Below are 11794 nucleotides of genomic sequence, written 5' to 3'. Positions count from 1 at the left end.
GTAGAGCTCGTCAAGCTACAACAAGCAGGTCATATCTGGCTTGCTGTCTATTTTTGTACAGCCCACAAGGTAAAATGCCTTGTTAAAGATAAAAATTTTTTAATGTTGCATGGCTGAAAATAAATCAACAGAGTAATAACATTTCACAACATGTGGAAAGTTATATGAAATTCAAATTTCACTGTCCATAAAAACACTCACTGCATAGAACACAGCTAAGCTCATTTGCTTAGGCAGCATCTATGGCTGCTTTTGCACAATAATGGCACAGCAGACCAACAGAACCGGTATTTGCCACTCCCGTCGCCTCTCACTGCTGTGTAGTAAACTGCAAATCACAGTAACGCCGTCATAACTTAAGAGCATTTTGAGTTTCATACTTATACCTGTAATGCAACTTTTCTTAATATTACCAATGCAAATCTGTCATGTTAAAAAAAAAAAAAGTGGACTTCCGATGTCTCGCTTTAAGGTACTGTGGAGTGTGGATTCTTTTTTTTGCCAAATAGATGGCAATATAGTCTGTTTATTATGCAATGGCACTGTAACTGTGTGAAAAGAATACAATATATCTTAACATTACCAGACTAAGCATTTGTCACAATATTCCCCATTCGTGAGCTAGCAATGGTCAGAAGAACTAGAAAATTTAGAAATAACAAATGTCCTCACAACACAATCTCCTCACAAAAATGAGAAACGGAAATGAAGCCGCAGTAAAATAAGTTCCAAGGGGCTCATATGTTAGCCAAGCAAGGACAAATCACTCACCAATGGTGAGTTAATTTTTTTTTTTATTACTTAGAAAGCAATTTTATTTATTTTTAACATCTCTAATGGAGTATAATTGCTTTACAATGGTGTGTTAGTTTCTGCTTTATAAAAAAGTGAATCAGCTATACATATACATATATCCCCATATCTCCTCCCTCTTGCGTCTCCTCTCACCCTCCCTATCCCACCCCTCTAGGTGGTCACAAAGCACCCAGCTGATCTCCCTGTGCTATGCGGCTGCTTCCCACTAGCTATCTATTTTACATTTGGTAGTGTATATATGTCCGTGCCAGTCTCTCACTTTGTCCCAGCTTACCCTTCCCCCTCCCCGTGTCCTCAAGTCCATTCTCTACGCCTGTGTCTTTATTCCTGTGCTGCCCCTAGGTTTTTCAGGACCACTTTTTTTTTTTTTAGATTCCGTATATATGTGTTAGCATACAGTATTTGTTTTTCTCTTTCTGACTTACTTCACTCTGTATGACAGACTCTAGGTCCATCCACCTCACTACAAATAACTCAATTTTGTTTCTTTTTATGGCTGAGTTATATTCCATTGTATATATGTACCACACCTCCTTTATCCATTCATCTGTCAATGGACACTTAGGTTGCTTCCATGTCCTGGCTATTGTAAATAGAGCTGAAATGAACATTGTGGTACATGACTCTTTTTGAATTATGCTTTTATCAGGGTATATGCCCAATAGTGGGATTGCTGGGTTGTATGGTAGTTCTATTATTAGTTTTTCAAGGAACCTCCATACTGTTCTGCATGGTGGTTGTATCAATTTACATTCCCACCAACAGTGCAAAAGGGTTCCCTTTTCTCCACACCCTCTCCAGCATTTATTGTTTCTAGATTTTTTGATGATGGCCATTCTGACTGGTGTGAGGAGATACCTCATTATAGTTTTGATTTGCATTTCTCTAATGATTAGTAATGTTGAGCATCCTTTCATGTGTTTGTTGGCAATCTGTATATCTTCTCTGGAGAAATGTCTATTTAGGTCTTCTGCCCATTTTTGGATTGGGTTATTTGTTTTTTTGATATTGAGCTGCATGAGCTGCTTGTATATTTTGGAGATGAATCCTTGGTCAGTTGCTTCATTTGCAAATATTTTCTCCCATTCCGAGGTTTGTCTTTTCGTCTTCTTTATGGTTTCCTTTGCTGTGCAAAAGCTTTTAAGTTTCATTAGGTCCCATTTGTTTATTTTTGTTTTTATTTCCATTTCTCTAGGAGGTGGGTCAAAAAGGATCTTGCTGTGATTTATGTCATAGGGTGTTCTGCCTATGTTCTCCTCTAAGAGTTTTATAGTGTCTGGCCTTACATTTAGGTCTTTAATCCATTTTGAGTGGATTTTTGTGTATGGTGTTAGGGAGTGTTCTAATTTCATTCTTTTACATGCAGCTGTCCAGTTTGCGCAGCACCACTAATTGAAGAGGTTGTCTTATCTCCATTGTATGTTCTTGCCTCCTTTATCAAAATTAAGATGACCATATGTGCGTGGGTTTATCTCTGGGCTTTCTGTCCTGTTCCATTGATCTATATTTCTGTTTTTGTACCAGTACCATACTGTCTTGATTACTGTAGCACTGTAGTATAGTCTAAAGTCAGGGAGCCTGATTCCTCCAGCTCTGTTTTTCTTTCTCAAGATTGCTTTGACTATTCAGGGTCTTTTGTGTTTCCATACAAATTGTGAAATTTTTTGTTCTAGTTCTGCCAAAAATGCCATTGGTAGTTTCACAGCGATTGCACTGAATCTGTACATTGCTTTGGGTAGCACAGTCATTTTCACAATGTTGATTTTTCCAATCCAAGAACAAGGTATACCTCTCCATCTGTTTGTATCATCTTTAATTTCTTTCATCAGTGTCTAATAGTTTTCTGCATACAGGTCTTTTGTCTCCTTAGTTAGGTTTTTTCCTAGGTATTTTATTCTTTTTGTTGCAATGGTAAATGAGAGTGTTTCCTTAATTTCCCTTTCAGATTTTTCACCATTAGTGTATAGGAATGCAAGAGATTCCCGTGCATTAATTGTGTATCCTGCTACTTTACCAAATTCATTGATTAGCGCTGGTAGTTTTCTAGTAGCATCTTTAGGATTCTCTATTTATAGTATCATGTCATCTGCAAACAGTGACAGCTTTACCTCTTCTTTTCCAATTTGGATTTCTTTTATTTCTTTTTCTTCTCTGATTCCTGTGGCTAAAACTTCCAAAACTATGTTGAATAATAGTGGTAAGAGTGGACAACATTGTCTTGTTCCTAATCTTAGTGGAAATGGTTTCAGTTTTTCACCATTGAGAACGAAGTTGGCTGTGGGTTTGTCATATATGGCCTTTATTATGTTGAGGTAATCTCCCTCTATGCCTACTTTCTGGAGGGTTTTTATCATAAATGGGTGTTGAATTTTGTCGAAAGCTTTTTCTGCATCTATTGAGATAATCATATGGTTTTTCTCCTTCAGTTTGTTAATATGGTTTATCACATTGATTGATTTGCGTATATTGAAGAATCCTTGCATTCCTGGGATAAACCCCACTTGACCATGTTGTATGATTCTTTTAATGTGCTGTTGGATTCTGTTTGCTAGTATTTTGTTGAGGATTTTTGCATCTATGTTCATCAGTGATATTGGCCTGTAGTTTTCTTTCTTTGTGACATCTTTGTCTAGTTTTGGTATCAGGGTGATGGTGGCTTTGTAGAATGAGTTTGGGAGTGTTCCTCCCTCTGCTATATTTTGGAAGAGTTTGAGAAGGATAGGTGTCAGCTCTTCTCTAAGTGTTTGATAGAATTCGCCTGTGAAGCCATCTGGTCCTGGGATTTTGTTTGTTGGAAGATGTTTAATCACAGTCTCAATTTCAGTGCTTGTGATTGGTCTGTTTATATTTTCTATTTCTTCCTGGTTCAGTCTCAGAAGGTTGTGCTTTTCTAAGAATTTGTCCATTTCTTCCAGGTTGTCCATTTTATTGGCATAGAGTTGCTTGTAGTAATCTCTCATGATCCTTTGTATTTCTGCAGTGTCACTTGTTACTTCTCCTTTTTCATTTCTAATTCTATTGATTTGAGTCTTCCTTTTTTTCTTGATGATTCTGGCTAATGGTTTATGAATTTTGTTTATCTTCTCAAAGAACCAGCTGTTAGTTTTATTAACCTTTGCTATTGTTTCCTTCAATTCTTTTTCATTTATTTCTGATCTGATCTTTATGATTTCTTTCCTTCCACTAACTTTGGGTTTTTTTTGTTCTTCCTTCTCTAATTGCTTTAGGTGTAAGGTTAGGTTGTTTATTTGAGATATTTCTTGTTTCTTGAGGTAGGATTGTATTGCTATAAACTTCCCTCTTAGAACAGCTTTTGCTGCATCTCACAGGTTTTGGGTCGTCGTGTTTTCATTGTCATTTGTTTCTAGGTATTTTTTGATTTCCTCTTTGATTTCTTCAATGATCTCTTGGTTTTTTAGTAGTGTATTGTTTAGCCTCCATGTGTTTGCATTTTTTACAGATTTTTTTCCTGTAATTGATATCTAGTCTCATAGCGTTGTGGTCAAAAAAGATACTTGATATCATTTCAATGTTCTTAAATTTACCAGGGTTGATTTGTGACCCAAGATATAATCTATCCTGGAGAGTGTTCCATGAGCACATGAGAAGAAAGTGTATTCTGTTGTTTTTGGATGGAATGTCCTATAAATATCAATTAAGTCCATCTTATTTAATGTATCATTTAAAGCTTGTGTTTCCTTATTTATTTTCATTTTGGATGATCTGTCCATTGGTGAAAGGGGGGTGTTAAAGTCCCCTCCTATGATTGTGTTACTGTCGATTTCCCCTCTTACGGCTGTTATCATTTGTCTTATGTATTCAGGTACTCCTAGGTTGGGTGCACAAATATTTACAATTGTTATATCTTCTTCTTGGATTGATCCCTTGATCATTATGTAGTGTCCTTCTTTGTCTCTTGTAATAGTCTTTATTTTAAAGTCTATTTTGTCTGATATGAGAATTGCTACTCCATCTTTCTTTTGATTTCCATTTGCATGGAATATCTTTTTTCAACTCCTCATTTTCAGTCTGTATGTGTCCCTAGGTCTGAAGTGCGTCTCTTGTAGACAGCATTTATATGGGTCTTGTTTTTGTATCCATTCAGCCAGTCTATGTCTTTTGGTTGGAGCATTTAATCCATTTACATTTAAGGTAGTTTTCAGTATGTATGTTCTTATTACCATTTTCTTAATCGTTTTGGGTTTGTTATTGTAGGTCTTTTCCTCCTCTTGTGTTTCCTGCCTAGAGAAGTTCCTTTAGCATTTGTTGTAAAGCTGGTTTGCTGGTGCTGAATTCTCTTAGCCTTTGCTTGTCTGTAAAGGTTTTAATTTCTCCACTGAATCTGCATGAGATCCTTGCTGGGTAGAGTAATCTTGGTTGTATGTTTTTCCCTTTCATCACTTTAAATATGTCCTGCCACTCCCTTCTGGCTAGCAGAGTTTCTGCTGAAAGATCAGCTGTTAACCTTATGGGGATTCCCTTGTATGTTATTTGTTGTTTTTCCCTTGCTGCTTTTAATATTTTTTCTTTGTATTTAATTTTTGATACTTTGATTAATATGTGTCTTGGGCTTCCCTGGTGGCGCAGTGGTTGAGAATCTGCCTGCTATTGCAGGGGACACGGGTTCGTGCCCTGGTCTGGGAAGATCCCACATGCCGCGGAGCAACTAGGCCCGTGAGCCACAACTACTGAGCCTGCGCGTCTGGAGCCTGTGTTCCGCAACAAGAGAGGCCGTGATAGTGAAGAGGCCCGTGCACCGTGATGAAGAGTGGCCCCCGCTTGCCGCAACTAGAGGAAGCCCTCGCACAGAAACGAAGACCCAACACAGCCAAAAATAAATATAAAAAATAAACAAATAAATAAATAAATAAAAGAGTCTTCCCTAAAAATTTAAAATATATATATATATGTGTGTCTTGACGTGTTTCTCCTTGGTTTTATCCTGTATGGGACTTTCTGCGCTTCCTGGACTTGACTATTTCCTTTCCCATATTAGGGAAGTTTCCAACTATAATCTCTTTGAATATTTTCTCAGTCCCTTTCTTTTTTCTCTTCTTCTGGGACCCCTATAATTCGAATGTTGGTGCGTTTAATGTTGTCCCAGAGGTCTCTGAGACTGTCCTCAAGTCTGTTCATTCTTTTTTCTTTCTTCTGCTCTGCAGTAGTTATTTCCATTATTTTATCTTCCAGGTCACTTACCCGTTCTTCTGCCTCAGTTATTCTGCTATTGATTCCTTTCAGAGAATTTTTAATTTGATTTATTGTGTTGTTCATCATTGTTTGTTTGCTCTTTAGTTCTTCTAGGTCCTTGTTGAACGTTTCTTGTATTTTCTCCATTTTATTTCCAAGATTTTGGATCATCTTTACTCTCATTACTCTGAATTCTTTTTCAGGTAGACTGCCTATTTCCTCTTCATTTGTTTGGTCTGGTGGGTTTTGACCTTGCTCCTTCATCTGCTGTGTGTTTCTCTGTCTTCTCATTTTGCTAACTTACTGTGTTTGGGGTCTCCTTTTCGCAGGCTGCAGGTTCGTAGTTCCTGTTGTTTTTGGTGTCTGTCCCCAGTGGCTAAGGTTGGTTCAGTGGGTTGTGTAGGCTTCCTGGTGGAGGGGGCTGGTGCCTGTGTTCTGGTGGATGAGGATGGATCTTGTCTTTCTGGTGGGCAGAACCACGTCCAGTGGTGTGTTTTAGGGTGTCTGTGACCTTATTATGATTTTAGGCAGCCCCTCTGATAATGGGTGGGTTTGTGTTCCTGTCTTACTAGTTGTTTGGCATAGGGTGTCCAGCACTGTAGCTTGCTGGTCGTTGAGTGGAGCTGGGTCTTAGCGTTGAGATGGAGATCTCTGGGAGAGCTTTTGCCATTTGATATTTCTTGGAGCTGGGAGGTCTCTGGTGGACCAATGTCCTGAACTTGGCTCTCCCACCTCAGAGACACAGGCCTGACACCTGGCCGGAGCACCAAGACCCTGTCAGTCACACGGCTTCTGTTCCAAGTGCTTGGCTCACGGATGAGAGCCTCCAAAACTCTGGGGGTTCATTGATCCCTATAGACAGTGCCCTTGGTCAGGAAATCAATTTCAGGAAGTGTCTGCAGGCTCCATTGACTGTTCCACCAGGCAGACAAGTTCCCATAGGACCTGCAGGTCTTGGAGGGTCTCCTGGGGAGGTGGGGGTGGCTGTGACTCATTGTGGGGACAAAGACACTAGTGGCAGAAGTTCCAGAAAATATTCCTCCGTGTGAGGCCTCCTGGAGGCTGCCATTTTCTCCCTTGTAGCTTATTTTATACCTAATAGTTTGTTCCCCTTAACCCCTTACCTCTATATTGCCCCTTCCCCCTTCCTTCTCCCCACCAGTAACCACTAGTTTGTTCCTATATCTGTGAATCTGCTTTTTTTCATTATGCTCACTAGTTTGTTGTATTTTTTAGATTCCACATATAAGTGATATCATACCATGTTTGTCTTTCTCTCTCTGACTTATTTCACTTAGCATAACATCCTCCAAGTCCATCCATGTTGGTGCAAATAGCAAAATTTTATTACTTTTATGGCTGAATAGTATTCTACTGTGCGTGTATATACATATACATATACATACACACACACACACACACACACACACACACACACACACCCCACATCTTCTTTATCCATTCATCTTTCGATGGTCACTTAGGTTACTTCCTTATCTTAGCAATTGTAAATAACACTGCTATGAACATTGGGATGCATGTATCTTTTTGAATTAGTGTTTTGGTTTTTTTTTTAATATATACTCAGGAGTGGAATTGCTGGGTCATATGGTAGTTCTATTTTTAGTTTTTTTGAGAAACCTCCATACTGTTTTCCCCAGTGGCTACACTAATTTACATTCTCAGCAACAATGCACAAGGGTTCCTTTTTCTCCACATCCTCGCCAATGTTTATTATTTGTGTTCTTTCTGATGATAGCCGTTCTGACAGGTGTGAGCTGATATCTCACTGTGGTTTTAACTTGCATCTCTGATTAACGATGTTGAGCATCTTTTCGTGTGCCTGTTGGCCATCTGCATGTCCTCTTTGGAAAAATATCTATTCAGTTCTCTTGCCCATTTCTTAATTGGGCTGAAAAACAAACAAACATGATTTTGGATAGTGGTACATGCTCTGTATGGACAACAGGAACCACGGAGAGAGTGGTGGGAGCAGGGGTAGGGTGCAGGCTTGCTAGGGTTGGGGGAAGCCTCTCCAAGAAGGTGACATTTGAGCTGAGACTGATAGGAAGGAGTGAGGCACAAAAAATTCTGGGAAGAACATTATGAGCACAAGGACAGCCAGTACAAAGTCCCTGAGAATCCCTGGAGGAGAGTGGTTAAAGGCAGGTGGGGTCCTGTTATGCAGGGCCTTGTAGATCACAGTCAGCAAATCGCCACAGTGGACATTTAATTCTAATTGCAATGGGAAGCCATTGGAAGGTTTTAAGCAAGAGAATGGGATCATTCATTATTTGCTTGCTGCGTCAGCTTATTCCCCTGCAAAAGGAAGGATTAGATCAGAGATTCTGAATCACCTCACATAGAAAGATTTAAAGTAATACTTATCCAGGTCCAATCTTAGAGATTCCGATTTATAAGGCTTTTGGAAATTGGAATGTTGAGCCTTTCCTGGTGTTTCTGCTGTGCAACTTCTCCATATGATCCCCTTTTGCCTCAAGTGTTTACAAGTAGGGAAATTAAGATCATAGGTTATTAATGATATATTTTCCTTCTTGGATGGGAATGAAGCTTACAATTAAATAAGTGCAAAAGAGTGGTTAAATTTAGAAAAGATAGCAGAAACTTAAAACCACTACCATTGTTTTGTTGAGCACCTGCTATATTTCAGGTACTGGGCTAGTGCTTTATGCACCTTATCACATTTATACCTTGTAAGAAGCATGTGAGACAGCAGATAAAGTCCCAGGTCCTATGGCCAGAATATGTTTGGCTGAGCCTCCAGGTGAGAATAAAATTTTCACAAAAATGGGCCATCAGACAGGACTAGATGGTTCCTTACTCTTGTACACAGAGGGACCCATCATTTCCCCAATGGATTTAAGACTTATCTCATACATTCCTTAGCACTTATCAAATAGAAAAAAGCCTCTCTCTATTTTTAGATGATCTGAATTGATATTGGTGTACGGTTTTAGAATTTCCAAGCCCTAAAGCTTGTAGATTTCATTTCCAAGGCTGAGCTGTCTTCATTAGTGCTAAGAGGAATTCGTATATTCACCCAAAAATCCTTTAAAATTTTTAGTTTTTGTAATGCTCTTGGCCACTTTAACATTTTTAATGGGGGAAGTATAGTGACTGAGCTCCCAAAGGCACAGCAGTCCCTGAAATACAGCTTCACTCTTCTTCCTGAATTGGCCCCAGGTAAAGAGCATCTTCTCCTTGGTTCTTAAAGATATCGTTGCTAACTGTGAGACTCTGCTCTTGTGAGCTAAGTAAGTGAAGGTTTCCAAATCACTTGCAAAAGAATTCTTTCCTTGATTTTTAAATGTCGTCCCTTTTAGAGCCTCAATTTTAGTCCATTTTACATGGAAATTCTAGCCCTGTTCCACCAGGTAGAACTTCTTGCTCCTCTTAGGTTACTTCCAGAGCTCTGCCCTTCATGCTCATCTACTCCAAATTCCTTGCCATGGTCTTTGAGGCCCCCTACCCACCTCTCTCTCCTTCCCCACTGCTCTGCCCTCCCCAGTCCCCTCCAGGTCCAGGTCCAGCCACACTGTCTCCTTGCTGTTCCCAGAAGATGTTAAGCTTCTTCCCTCCTTGGGACATTTGTACCTGTTGTTGCCTCTGCTTGGCATGCTCTTCCCTCTGATCTTAACCTGGCTGGTTCCTTCCCTTCATTCAGATCTCAGTTCAAACATCACCTTCTCAAAAAGACCTTCTCTGCCCACATGAGCCAAACAACATCCTCACTGAAGGTGAGCAAACAATGATAAACTATTACTCTTTATCATATTAATTTTTTTCCTCCATGGACATATCATTATGTGAAAATTATTCTGATTATTTCTTATTTGCCTGTGTTCCTGCCCAAGAATGTAAGCTCCATGAGGGATGGAATTTTGCCGTTTTTGTGCCCTGCTATTTTCCCCAGTGCCTAGAATAGTGCTGGGCTCAATAAACGTTTATTCAGAGAAAGAATCTAATGTAATTGTTTTCAAACTATTTCCCCGCCTCCACCCTCCGCCATGTTCTGTATCAAATGTTAGACAGAATGTCAAAATATAAAGCAAGTCAAAGCGAGGTGTCCCAACAGAGACAGTGGCAGGGCACCCCACATCCAGTTAGTGCAGTGTCCCCTCCTGCTCCACAGAGGCCAAGAAAGTGCTCTGTGGCCACTGAGGGCTCCACGGAACTCAGTGTGAGAACCAGTGCTTAGTCCAACCCTTTGACTGTGCAGAAAGGAAAGCTAAGACTCAGGCAGGAGATGGGACTTGCCGAGGTTCAAACAGTAAATTCACGACCTAGAGAAAACTAGAACCCTGGATTTTTTATTCCTATAGGCCAGGACTTTCTACAGCGTTCTTCACTTCCTGGCAGTGCTATTCACTTCATTCATCCATTTACTCATTTATTAAATGCATTTTAGGTCCTAGGCAACAAAAAGAGATTTAACTATTTAAGATTTAACCCAAAGGGGTGTCTTCAGATGATGCCACTTAGTGTTTCCAAGTCTCAAGCCTGGAGATCCTCATGTTTTTTGATCCAAACACATCAGAACAAAATTTGCCAGAAAGTGGTCATGCACCATGCTCCGCATTTCTTGTTAACCTCTGTGAATAACAAGATGCACATTCCATAAATGTGCAGTGGGCCCCTGCCATGTGAAAGACACGGGGACACAGAGATGAAACAAGCAGAGTCCCTGCCCACACAGAGTTTACCATCCAGGGAAAGAGGACAAATCAATGCAAATGACACAGCAGAGTGGGCAAGTGTTATGGGTGACGTAAGCCCTGCTAGGGAGAAAAGAGGGAAAAGCTGACCCAGTGGCACATGTGGAGTCAGCAAAGGCTTCCTGGAAGAGGAGACATTTCATCTGGGTCCCAAACAATGAGTAAGAGTGAGCCAGAGGAGACTGAGGAAGGGGAGAGGGCTGAAGATGGGAAAAGGTTTTCCAGACCCTTGCAACATCCCGTGCAAAGCATTGAGTTATCAAGGAGCTTTTCAGGGATCTTTAAGTGGCTCAGAGTGGCCAAATGTTCTGGGAACAGAGTACAGTGGGCACTTTGGGAATAAAGACTGTGCACTTTCATTCTAACCCTTAGTTCTATCGATATTATATCAGAATTGATGTGGCCGAGGACAATGATCCTTAGATCCAACTTTCAAATTAGTTTTACTCCTTCACTTGATTGGCACCACACAATGGCATCCTTTGAACCCCCAAAGCAAGGGCAAAAGCAACAAGACTGATAAGGTGGGGCTTTCCTGCTCCCTCTCCAAATGTAGAGGACGGTGAGACCACTGGTGTGGAGGACTGGTCCTCTATGAGGAAGAGCAAAGGGATCCTCAGTCTGCGTGTGTGCATGTGTGTGTGTACACACGCAAGTGTAAATGTGTGTGAGAATATATGTGTATGTGTGTGTGCGAGCATAGGGGACCAATGCGTGTGTGTGCGTTGTGTGTCTGCAATTGGAATGAGACTGAGGGAGGGCTGGGAGCTAACACAATGAAACAATAATGAATATCTTTTCTGAGGTGTCGCTTTGTTTCAGAAGCTAAGGGGTTAATACTGATTTCACAGAACAGTAGCTTTGTCTGGAGAAGCACCTGGCAGCTTATCTCACTCTCTGGAGGATTCTTGTTTCACTCCTGTAGGAACATTTATTTATTTATTTAGAATTTAAATATTTTATTATATAAAGTTATACCCAAAATTGTGCTTCATTTTTTCACTATATACTTTAACTCAAGGACATTTGTAAAAGCAGTACATTTCAGAAAT

This window comes from Balaenoptera musculus, chromosome 6 (genome assembly GCF_009873245.2).
Source record: "Balaenoptera musculus isolate JJ_BM4_2016_0621 chromosome 6, mBalMus1.pri.v3, whole genome shotgun sequence".
Lineage (NCBI taxonomy): Eukaryota > Metazoa > Chordata > Mammalia > Artiodactyla > Balaenopteridae > Balaenoptera > Balaenoptera musculus.
The sequence above is the reverse complement of the archived record's forward strand: the minus strand, read 5'-3'. Positions refer to the sequence as shown.